This window comes from Pollicipes pollicipes, unplaced genomic scaffold, assembly GCF_011947565.3.
Source record: "Pollicipes pollicipes isolate AB1234 unplaced genomic scaffold, Ppol_2.1 Scaffold_6138;HRSCAF=7277_pilon_pilon_pilon, whole genome shotgun sequence".
Taxonomy (NCBI): domain Eukaryota; kingdom Metazoa; phylum Arthropoda; class Thecostraca; order Pollicipedomorpha; family Pollicipedidae; genus Pollicipes; species Pollicipes pollicipes.
In genome coordinates this window covers 20,234,001-20,242,594 of record NW_023596818.1, presented here as the reverse complement: position 1 = coordinate 20,242,594, position 8,594 = coordinate 20,234,001, and the positions used below count along the sequence as shown (strand labels likewise).

The window sequence follows — 8,594 nt, the reverse complement described above, 5'->3', positions numbered from 1 at the left end:
CCTTAAATCACATCTGGTCAAGCAACCAGATCGAAGTTATGTGGTGAGATGAGGTGAAGGATTGATGCCCCCACTTCTCTCCGTCCCCCACTTCGCCTTCGTCGGATTCTACGACCCACGCGGGTCCGCAGGCCTCAGCAAGCCAATAGAGACGGCAATACTCTTAACCGGTTTACCAACATAGCGCGAGTACAATGCCTGACGCTCCCGCCGGGCCGGCGAAATGGCCTCCGAGCCTAGCACTCCGCTGACTCCGGCGGATATTACAAGGTATTGATGGCCTCCGGTGCGCTTTAACCGACATCATTGCAAACAAAATTAGTGTATGTTTCAATTAATTTGTGTTTTTGTCTTGATAGATGCGTTATTTCAGCTTGCGAGGCCAAAGAAATGGACTCATGCCTCTCAATTCTCCTGGTGTTTTTACCGGAGTGAGATGGCAGTCTCCGAGCAGGTTTTTTCTCATTTATATCAATATTTTTCGACCTAAGAGGATTTCTTAGTTAAGCTCAAATTACCAGCTTTAATTTGATGCCCTTAAATGGCAAAATTAACATAATTTAACTGTACAGATACCTTTACAGTTTTGTACTCCGGATACCAGGAGGTGCCAAGAAATCCAACCATATGGTGCTCCTGGACAAGTACCATTTTTCTGCAAGAGCCCTAAGAAGTGCCCACTCTACATTTGCCCATCTCTATACAGCTTACTTCGTAACGCTGTGGTATCTGTTCAAGACGCGGTTGCGAGCACAAAATTTAAGCTGTTGACAAATCAGTCACGAGAGGGCGTTTCCTATCAACCAATTGGAGAGTTCTGCGATGTCCAGGCTGCATCCTGAACTAGGTGAGCATAAGCCACTGAATAAGTGAGACGTTTGCGACGCTGAATTAGGAGCGGACATCGAGGCGGAGCGTGAGGTGGTTGTACGTGGTAATGTATTGTGTTTACGGTTGTTTGTCGCGGTACGCTGCACCATTGGCCATCGGTGCGGTTCATCGTTGAGGGGGTGAATTGGTTTTCAATTTTGAGAAGGGCTGAGTAAGGCGTACAAAGTGAGATCTTCGCTAACTGGCAGACCGGTGCGATTTCTCTTCTAGTTTTTCACTTCCTGGCATTCAAAGACGATTCCATTTATCATTCCCGCACTTTATTTCCCACATTCACATGCATGATCTATTGTATAGCTAGGTCACAGCACAGCCTGTTCCAAGTCTGGTGGATGCAGGATTTGTGGTCTTGCAGATATCAATATATGGCTCATGATGGAGTCAGCAGGTCTCAAGCTGTTGCATCTTCTGATTTCATTTTGCCTGAAACAGAGGAAAAATTAGTTTTTCCAAAGCCTGTGTTTTTCATCATAGTGGAGTACAAAATATTTCCTTTTACCTTAGTCACAATCCTGTAGTACAAAATTTCCTGGGATACATTACACCAGGAGATGACAATTTTTCCAACACTGCACTGTATGGACAGTGCTGTATAAAACATTACTGCGGCTTGTTTGCTCCCATGCTCTAAATCCAGAGCAGAGTTACAAATAAGTCCCCACCTTAGTTGTTGCAGTCATCATCATAGGTATTAACCCCACATCTGCAGTCTATTACAATTTCCATTTCACACTGTTATGTTCCATACGATCGGCAACAAGGAAGAAGCTGGTGGTATCCAGCAGCACATACATGATCCTGCAACGTGCAATGCGAAAGGCCAGCCTACCAACAGTCAAGCGTACCATCCTGCATCTTGCTAAAGGGTAACCATTGGTTTGTTCAGGCAGCAGAGTGCTGTTTAGACTACACAACCTTGTACCGTGCGGTGTGCACACAGCTTCAGGAGCACTGCTTGTACGTACTGCACTTGGCTATGATTGTTTTACAACGGTGCCTAAGCCTATAAGGAAAAAGGTTATCACCCATTTTTCTATGCAAATTTTCTCGTATCTCGAAGATATTTACAGTACGATGTGAGTTTTTCTAAACATGCTGCACCTTACTGCCTTGCTGGTGTGAATTAGATTAGACGTCAGCAATTAATTCCGAGTCTGTGAATGGCGTTTGCCACCTGCATGATTGTCGTGGTTGCAAAATGAATCCGCGGCTTTCAGTCATGTTCGTCCTGTGATTCTCCTGTTGTGCGTTTTTAAGCAGTGCTTCATTTCGCTACAGGTACCTGAGGGAACCTGGTGGTGGCGGTGGCGATAGGGGGCACGCCGGAGGCGACAATATGGGTGGCGATGGCGACACGGGTGGCACTGCGCACTTGGCCATGCCGAGTACACCACGGACGTTTTATTCGCCGATGTTAGTAATGTCTTCTAATGATGCGCATGTCTCGCTCTTTATTAAGACCAATTGATAACCTAACTGTAACAATTTCTGCTGTGATGTAGGCCTCCCGGCGCCGGGTCACGTGACCCGTCAGATCAGTTGACGGATCACCAGCTGATTCGTGCCCGAACCCGCGGGGCAGTGGTAATCCGGTCGCTCGCGCGTGCGCGCGTCACTGTCGTGGGGTAATATACGAGCCGAGCAAAGATCCTGCAAGTGAGACCAAAACAACTTCAACACTGTTGATTTCAAGCCAGCGCCAATGCTAGTTGACGGCAGCGATGGGTATTCAGCTTGTCATTAAGGCTCAGTAAATTTCTTTGCGGATTGCGGTCAGCCTCCTCTTATAATGCATATGACCTTCATAAGCTGAAGCCTTAAGCTAAAGCCGAGTCGAACCGTGATGCTTCCACCGCTCGCTATCTTTTGCTTGCAGAACCTCACTGGCAACCAGGGAGCCAGCCGATGTTACATGGACCCCGAGCGCCTTCACACCTGCCTGCCGCCGCTGACGCCCGCCTCCACCGGCGGCTGCCCTCGAGCGCTGGGCGCGGACGGAGGGCGGCTGTCCTCGGGCGCTGGGCGCGGACGGGGGGGGGGGGGGGGGGGGCGGCCGCGCAGCGCCAACGTCGGATGACCCTGGGCGCTGGGCGCGGACTGGGAGCGGCCGCGTGGCGCCACCGGCGGCTACCTTAGGGCGCTGGGCGTGGACGGGTGGGGGGGGGGGGGGGGGGCGGCCCCACGGCGTCACCGGCGGTTTCCCGCGGGTGCGCTGCGTGGCTCGACCGCTGCAAGGGGCGCACTGAATACTCCAGCACAGCAGTACATACATCGCCTGTTTCACAGCAAACACAGCAATGTGTAGTCATGGGTTTGACTATTTGTGGTATTCAGGATAGTCGCTAGTAGTTAGGAAACAGTTGGTAGCCCTGTGATCATGTAAAAAGCAGTATTTAACGGGCTGTGACATCTTCGCGCCTTTAAGAGATTGGGCTCAATCCAGAAAGTTCTTCTCATTCTCCCAGAACGAGCAAAACATTGTGATTACAATGAGTACCCTTCAAAAACACAATGGGTGTTGTGCACCTGGCGGTGACCCCGAGTAACAATTGTCCGCCTCAGTTCGTATGTCTGCCTTAGCACGCGCGGCGGTGGGTGAGCGGGAACAGCAGTGTTGCTCCCTACTGTGCCCATGGCTGGGATGGCCTGCATCCGGTGACAGTGGCCGCTCAAGACCAGTTGATGTCAGGGCGGGGTGGACTCTGCCGAGCAATGTGGCACATGAAGGAACGCCATGAGTCTCGTACAAACGGTATTCCTGCGACCAGATGTGCTCAAGGCACATACCAAGTTCTATCATGTTATACATTGATCCCAGAAATTCATTCATGGAAAATGACCTGGTCAGAGTTACAGAACGTCGTCATTTGGCCGTTTGGTGTAACCAAGTGGTGAAAGTTTTTTCTGTAATATGGTGTCTATGCTCGTTTTCATTTTGTATTTTTTGTCGGAATTATTATTTTCTGGGAAGCGTGTTGTCAGCAACGAAAGTCCATAGTGATGGATCCCAATGTTAATTAGTTATGACTCTACTTCGTTGCATGGTTCCAGAACGTCTCGCGTCTACAACCGTGTCTCCGACCAGTGCATCCTGTGGCCGGTGAAGGTGTCGAATACCTTTCCGCACGTGCGCCCGCTCCTGGAGGCCATCGTGGATAAGCGTATGCAGGTCACCATCACTGGTCCGTCGTAGCACTGCGGTGTGGCACACCCAAATGTGTACCGCGGACATCGGCCAGACGAGAGTCTAGAGAGCCTGGCGGACAGCCGCACCCGGCACAGCCGGTCCAGAAGTTAAATTTGTCATGACTAGCTAACTTCGCTTTGCTCGTCCTGGCGGGCGTTGGGCACTGTCAACTAAGGATGGATGCTCCTGGTGGAGTGTCATGTGATATTTGTTGGGGAGTGAAATGCTAGTTTTCATTATCGTTGGATGCAGAACGTGCTTTTCCAAAGACATGTTTGCATGTGTTACCCACGTTTTGGGGATTCACAAAACAGGCTGAACAAGTGAAGACACTTATTGGTTGTGTGCTTTGCTGAACGTGATTGGTATATTGTATACTGTGTTTTTGATCAGTCGTATGTCAAATGCAGAGTTAATACAAGAATGCGCAATTGACCCATCTCCTCATGATGGAACTTATTATCAAAGCAGTGGGGGATTGCAGTACAAAAACCATATCATTGTTCTTTATGCCATGCACTGCACAGCGCTGGAGTAGGCCACAATGACACTGTTGACCAGTGCCATTTCACAAAGTACCACATTGGTTGACTGGCCTATGTCAAGCCTGTGAGAAAACAGTTTATAGCTTATAAATGACTTAACAGCTGATTCAATGCTGCCAAAGGACTATTGGGAGCCGGAATGCCATAACACCACGATGATTGTATCAGAGCTAACAAGTGACTGCATAAATAATCCTGTGTAAGAAAATTTTTCTTGGTGGCGCAACTTACCATCTTTACCGTAGCAATGACAATGATTTGGTGATCAATTCATAGCAATGTTACGGATTCATTGTTAATTTTTGCATGTGACCGCACTTCCAGTTATAAAAAACAAGGAAAGCAAATACGGCGTACATCAAAAGATATCAATGCCACGGCTACAGCGCTGCAGGCAAGGACATGTGGATAGCTCAGTACTGACATCTTCAACAGTCCTCGGCAGGTTTCGGTTAGAGATTCACGACACTGGTTTTCATAGCATATCGTGCTTTTTATGGTGCAGATTCTTAGTAATCTACCATAAAAGCCGGCGATCACTGCGTTGCGTACATTGAGCTATATAAGTCTAGACAGCCTACTCCCATTGGCGTGGCGACCGGAAGGTTGTTCCGGTCTTGCTACACTAGCGCCACCACGCGGAGAGGAGCAAGAGTTAGCTCCGCAATGATAATCCTATGGCGGATGGCCGACCTTCGCAGGCGTGTAATTAGGAAATGATGGGAGCGAGGGCTTTGAAAATTCTGGGTCTGTTTAAGACAACAACTTTACGCAATACGGCACAGCAGTTTGCTCCGACGGCATGGGTAGCGGCTTGATAGACTGATCTAGGCATACTGATTTTGCGATTTTGCGTCGTAGCAGAAGTGGGAGCGGGGGGGGGGGGGGGGGCGGGATATCTGGTCTCAGAAGAAAACAGATGGTCCCTCTCAGACAGAAAAGACGCCATAACGATAACGCTGGAAACAATTGTTCTTAACCCTCATCCGGATGTGGTCCTTTGCAGCATTCCAGCGAGCAGAGGGGCCAGTCGTATCACCCTCCCCTGGCTTGTGGCCTCGACTTGAGATAGTCAGAAGCAAAGCCTCGTAAGATAATTGTCATGAGTGTTAGTCGGTTGTATCCAGCTTTAAATGTATTCGACAGGTGGGGTCCACCCAGGTCGGATCGACGGCCCAAAATCGTTGGAAAACGCGGATCTTTTCGCAGGCGGCACCCCGACTGACGCCAATGTCATCATTTCTGTCAGCCTGTTGGCAGACGGAGGACATTCTTACGTCGTTGTTTATGCGCGAAGTAACTGCCCCGGTGTGTTGCTGGAGTTCAGGCCATGGTTATCCCTTTGTATGCACTACATGCGTGCTGTTCACCTGCGTGAGAGAACAGATCTGTCCACATCCACACTCGGATAAGACCAGAGCTTATGTTTCGATTTGGTACGTTACAAAAATATAACCTATGTCCAGCACCGTCGGCTCGGCACTCCTGCGAGCTGTGTAGGCACCGAGATATGCGCATAGTATATCATGTTATTCAGAGTATATATACCGTACTATTGACAACGTTAATGCACAGGACTTACACGTCGACACACCTTACAGCCGCAGCCTCCTCTGGAACGGGCTGGTGCGGCTGCCCGAGAAGCAGGTGCCTGGGATGCTTTGGCTAGGGTGGAGTTGTGCATGGGCTAACGCGCTTTTGGGGACTTTTGCGTGCCACTGGTTTTGTCTGCTCCGGGAACCTAAACCATGATGGGATCCTTCCCTCACGCAGCATTCTGCGTTCACCGTATGGCTCAGAATCAGCCTCCATGAAGTGGTAACTGCCTAGAAGTGCACTCTCGAGAGGGCTTCCGTGTCCTTTGCTTTTCTCCCTGACGTTTTGTTGCAGTAATCCACTTCCTCAGCAGCTTCGGGTCATGATGAGGGTACCTGGAACAGAAACAAAACACGCGTCTTCAAAATGGACCTCACGCACCTTCCACATCATTTTTCACCCATTTGATCCTATCTGATCCACATTTTGCAAGCATTACACTCAGCAGGGCTGTGATGTACATTATGACCATGTCACGTTAGTGATCTGAACGCTGCCCTGCATTATGTAACAAATGCAAATCATGCATCACAATTGTCACCATACCACAATTTGCCAGATTTCTGTTTTTGCTTCAATTGTCATCATGGCACCATCACAATTTACAGACGTCTTATGAGTTGGGGTGGTGGTTAGGTGGCATTCATTTTCAATGGCGCAGAACATGTCCCTTACATGGGGTTATGTTTGCTTGTGCTTTTGTGCTCCAAAGACAATTTCTAGTTGCAAGTGGGATGCAAGCTGGAATTTAATTGTATATTCCCTTGAAACAATAGCAAGGCAACTTCATAACAAGCTCCATGTGAATTTGCACACTTAGGCAGTGTCTGTAAAGTTGAAATTTGAGTATCACCGGTGTGGGCCTCTCACTTCCCGGCACAGTCTCAATCAACAGAATCTAGTGTGAGTCATGCAATTTTGATATCAGCAAATGCATGCGACATTTGTGAACACCTCTAACACCTTCGTTCAGCTCCATATACAATATGATGACAATCAAAGCATTTTGTCACACCTGTCAACCAGTTAATTCACTAAATCTGTGGTGCGGCAGAGTGTGCAAGGCCTAAGCCAGCAGTACCAAATTTTTTAGGTGTTTTGTACACAATTTCTTACTTTGAGAATTTTAGCCAAAGCCTAAATTCTGGACTCTAAAAAGTAAACACAAATTGAGTTGCTAGCTGAGATTGAACTGAATTACAAAATGTTGCATTTGGTACAGTTTGAACCCTGTTGCAAAGATTTCTTACAGTGCAGAGCTTAAATATCCAGCCATTTCAAGACACTGGTTTGAGTCGGTCATTACCCTAAAATCACATGACAAGGAGTGGTTTTCACTGTCTAGTTTAAGTCTTGTTTTGTCCAGCTTAGTCTTGTCTCGTGAGCCCTATTAACCATGCAAATAGCATGCTATTATGTGCTATTTTCCAATTGAAAGGAAGCAACTGCAATAACAATGCCATACCAGCACCCCATCAGTGCTGAATAGCACATGAAAGCCTTTCATAAGTGACAAACATTGATATCGCCCATCCTTGATAGGTATTTTCCATCTGGTTTTTAAATGTTCTTCATTCCACCTACCCACTTGCCAACATGCATATTTAGTATCCTAAAGGTGGATGCAGCTGGGTTCAGTCGTGATAAAATGCTTAGATAATAGTAGGAAAGCACACAGCGTGTCTGAGCAAAACAAATTAAAGAGATAGCTTCATATCTCGACCTTGATTACCAGCAAATGCGCAGGTTGACAGTCATGGCGCAGACCTGCACACAAAAAAACCACTAATTTATGCACGATCGATCTCAAAAATACTTGTGGAATGACGAGCTATCTCCACGTCTAGGCCGATCACCCTGCCTCTTACTACACCCGATCGCAGAGCAGCTTCTCGTCATATTCACGCCCCATACGGCATCACGAAACGTCCGCGTATAGCAGTTCCAATGGTTGGTAAGCGCCGCAGAAAAACGCTTTCCCTTCCACGACGTTGCCGGGCGGCGTGTTTTGTTAAGTCGAGAAGTTTGTCTAGTCTGTTGTAGGTCAATGGTTGCGCATGTCAAACTGCCCACCAAAGCTTGTCCTACGACCAGTGCAAAGACAAAAATTCGCGGCCAAACCATTCACTGGCTGGCCACCTTGCTGGCCACCCACACAAACCTCGCCACCAGAATGGCCGGCGGGCGTCAGCTTTAGCGCCTTTCGAGGTTTTCTTTAGGTTTGGCTGCCAGATGTTGCCAAGTACTGCTGTCGTCACAAAACCATTCCATGACGCCACCAAACGGTAACGTAATGGGACACTTTTTTGCAAACTTAGAAATTTTGCTACTTAGAGTCGCTTTTGAGCCTTGAAAACTTACCAATAGTTACAAGT

General features: G+C 48.1%; 2 long non-coding RNA genes across 2 annotated transcripts; one reads left to right on the top strand and one right to left on the bottom strand.

Annotated features, from left to right (window-relative positions):
- Window positions 1-937: 937 nt before the first annotated feature.
- Window positions 938-8,374, bottom strand: LOC119106247 (uncharacterized). The gene is made up of 3 exons (XR_005095112.1): window positions 8,341-8,374; window positions 5,901-6,554; window positions 938-1,314 (listed from the first exon to the last, which is right to left on the bottom strand). It is a non-coding gene; the product is annotated as an uncharacterized LOC119106247 (long non-coding RNA).
- On the top strand, window positions 1,314-2,884 carry LOC119106246 (uncharacterized). The gene is made up of 3 exons (XR_005095111.1): window positions 1,314-1,757; window positions 2,170-2,304; window positions 2,768-2,884. It is a non-coding gene; the product is annotated as an uncharacterized LOC119106246 (long non-coding RNA).
- Window positions 8,375-8,594: the final 220 nt, after the last annotated feature.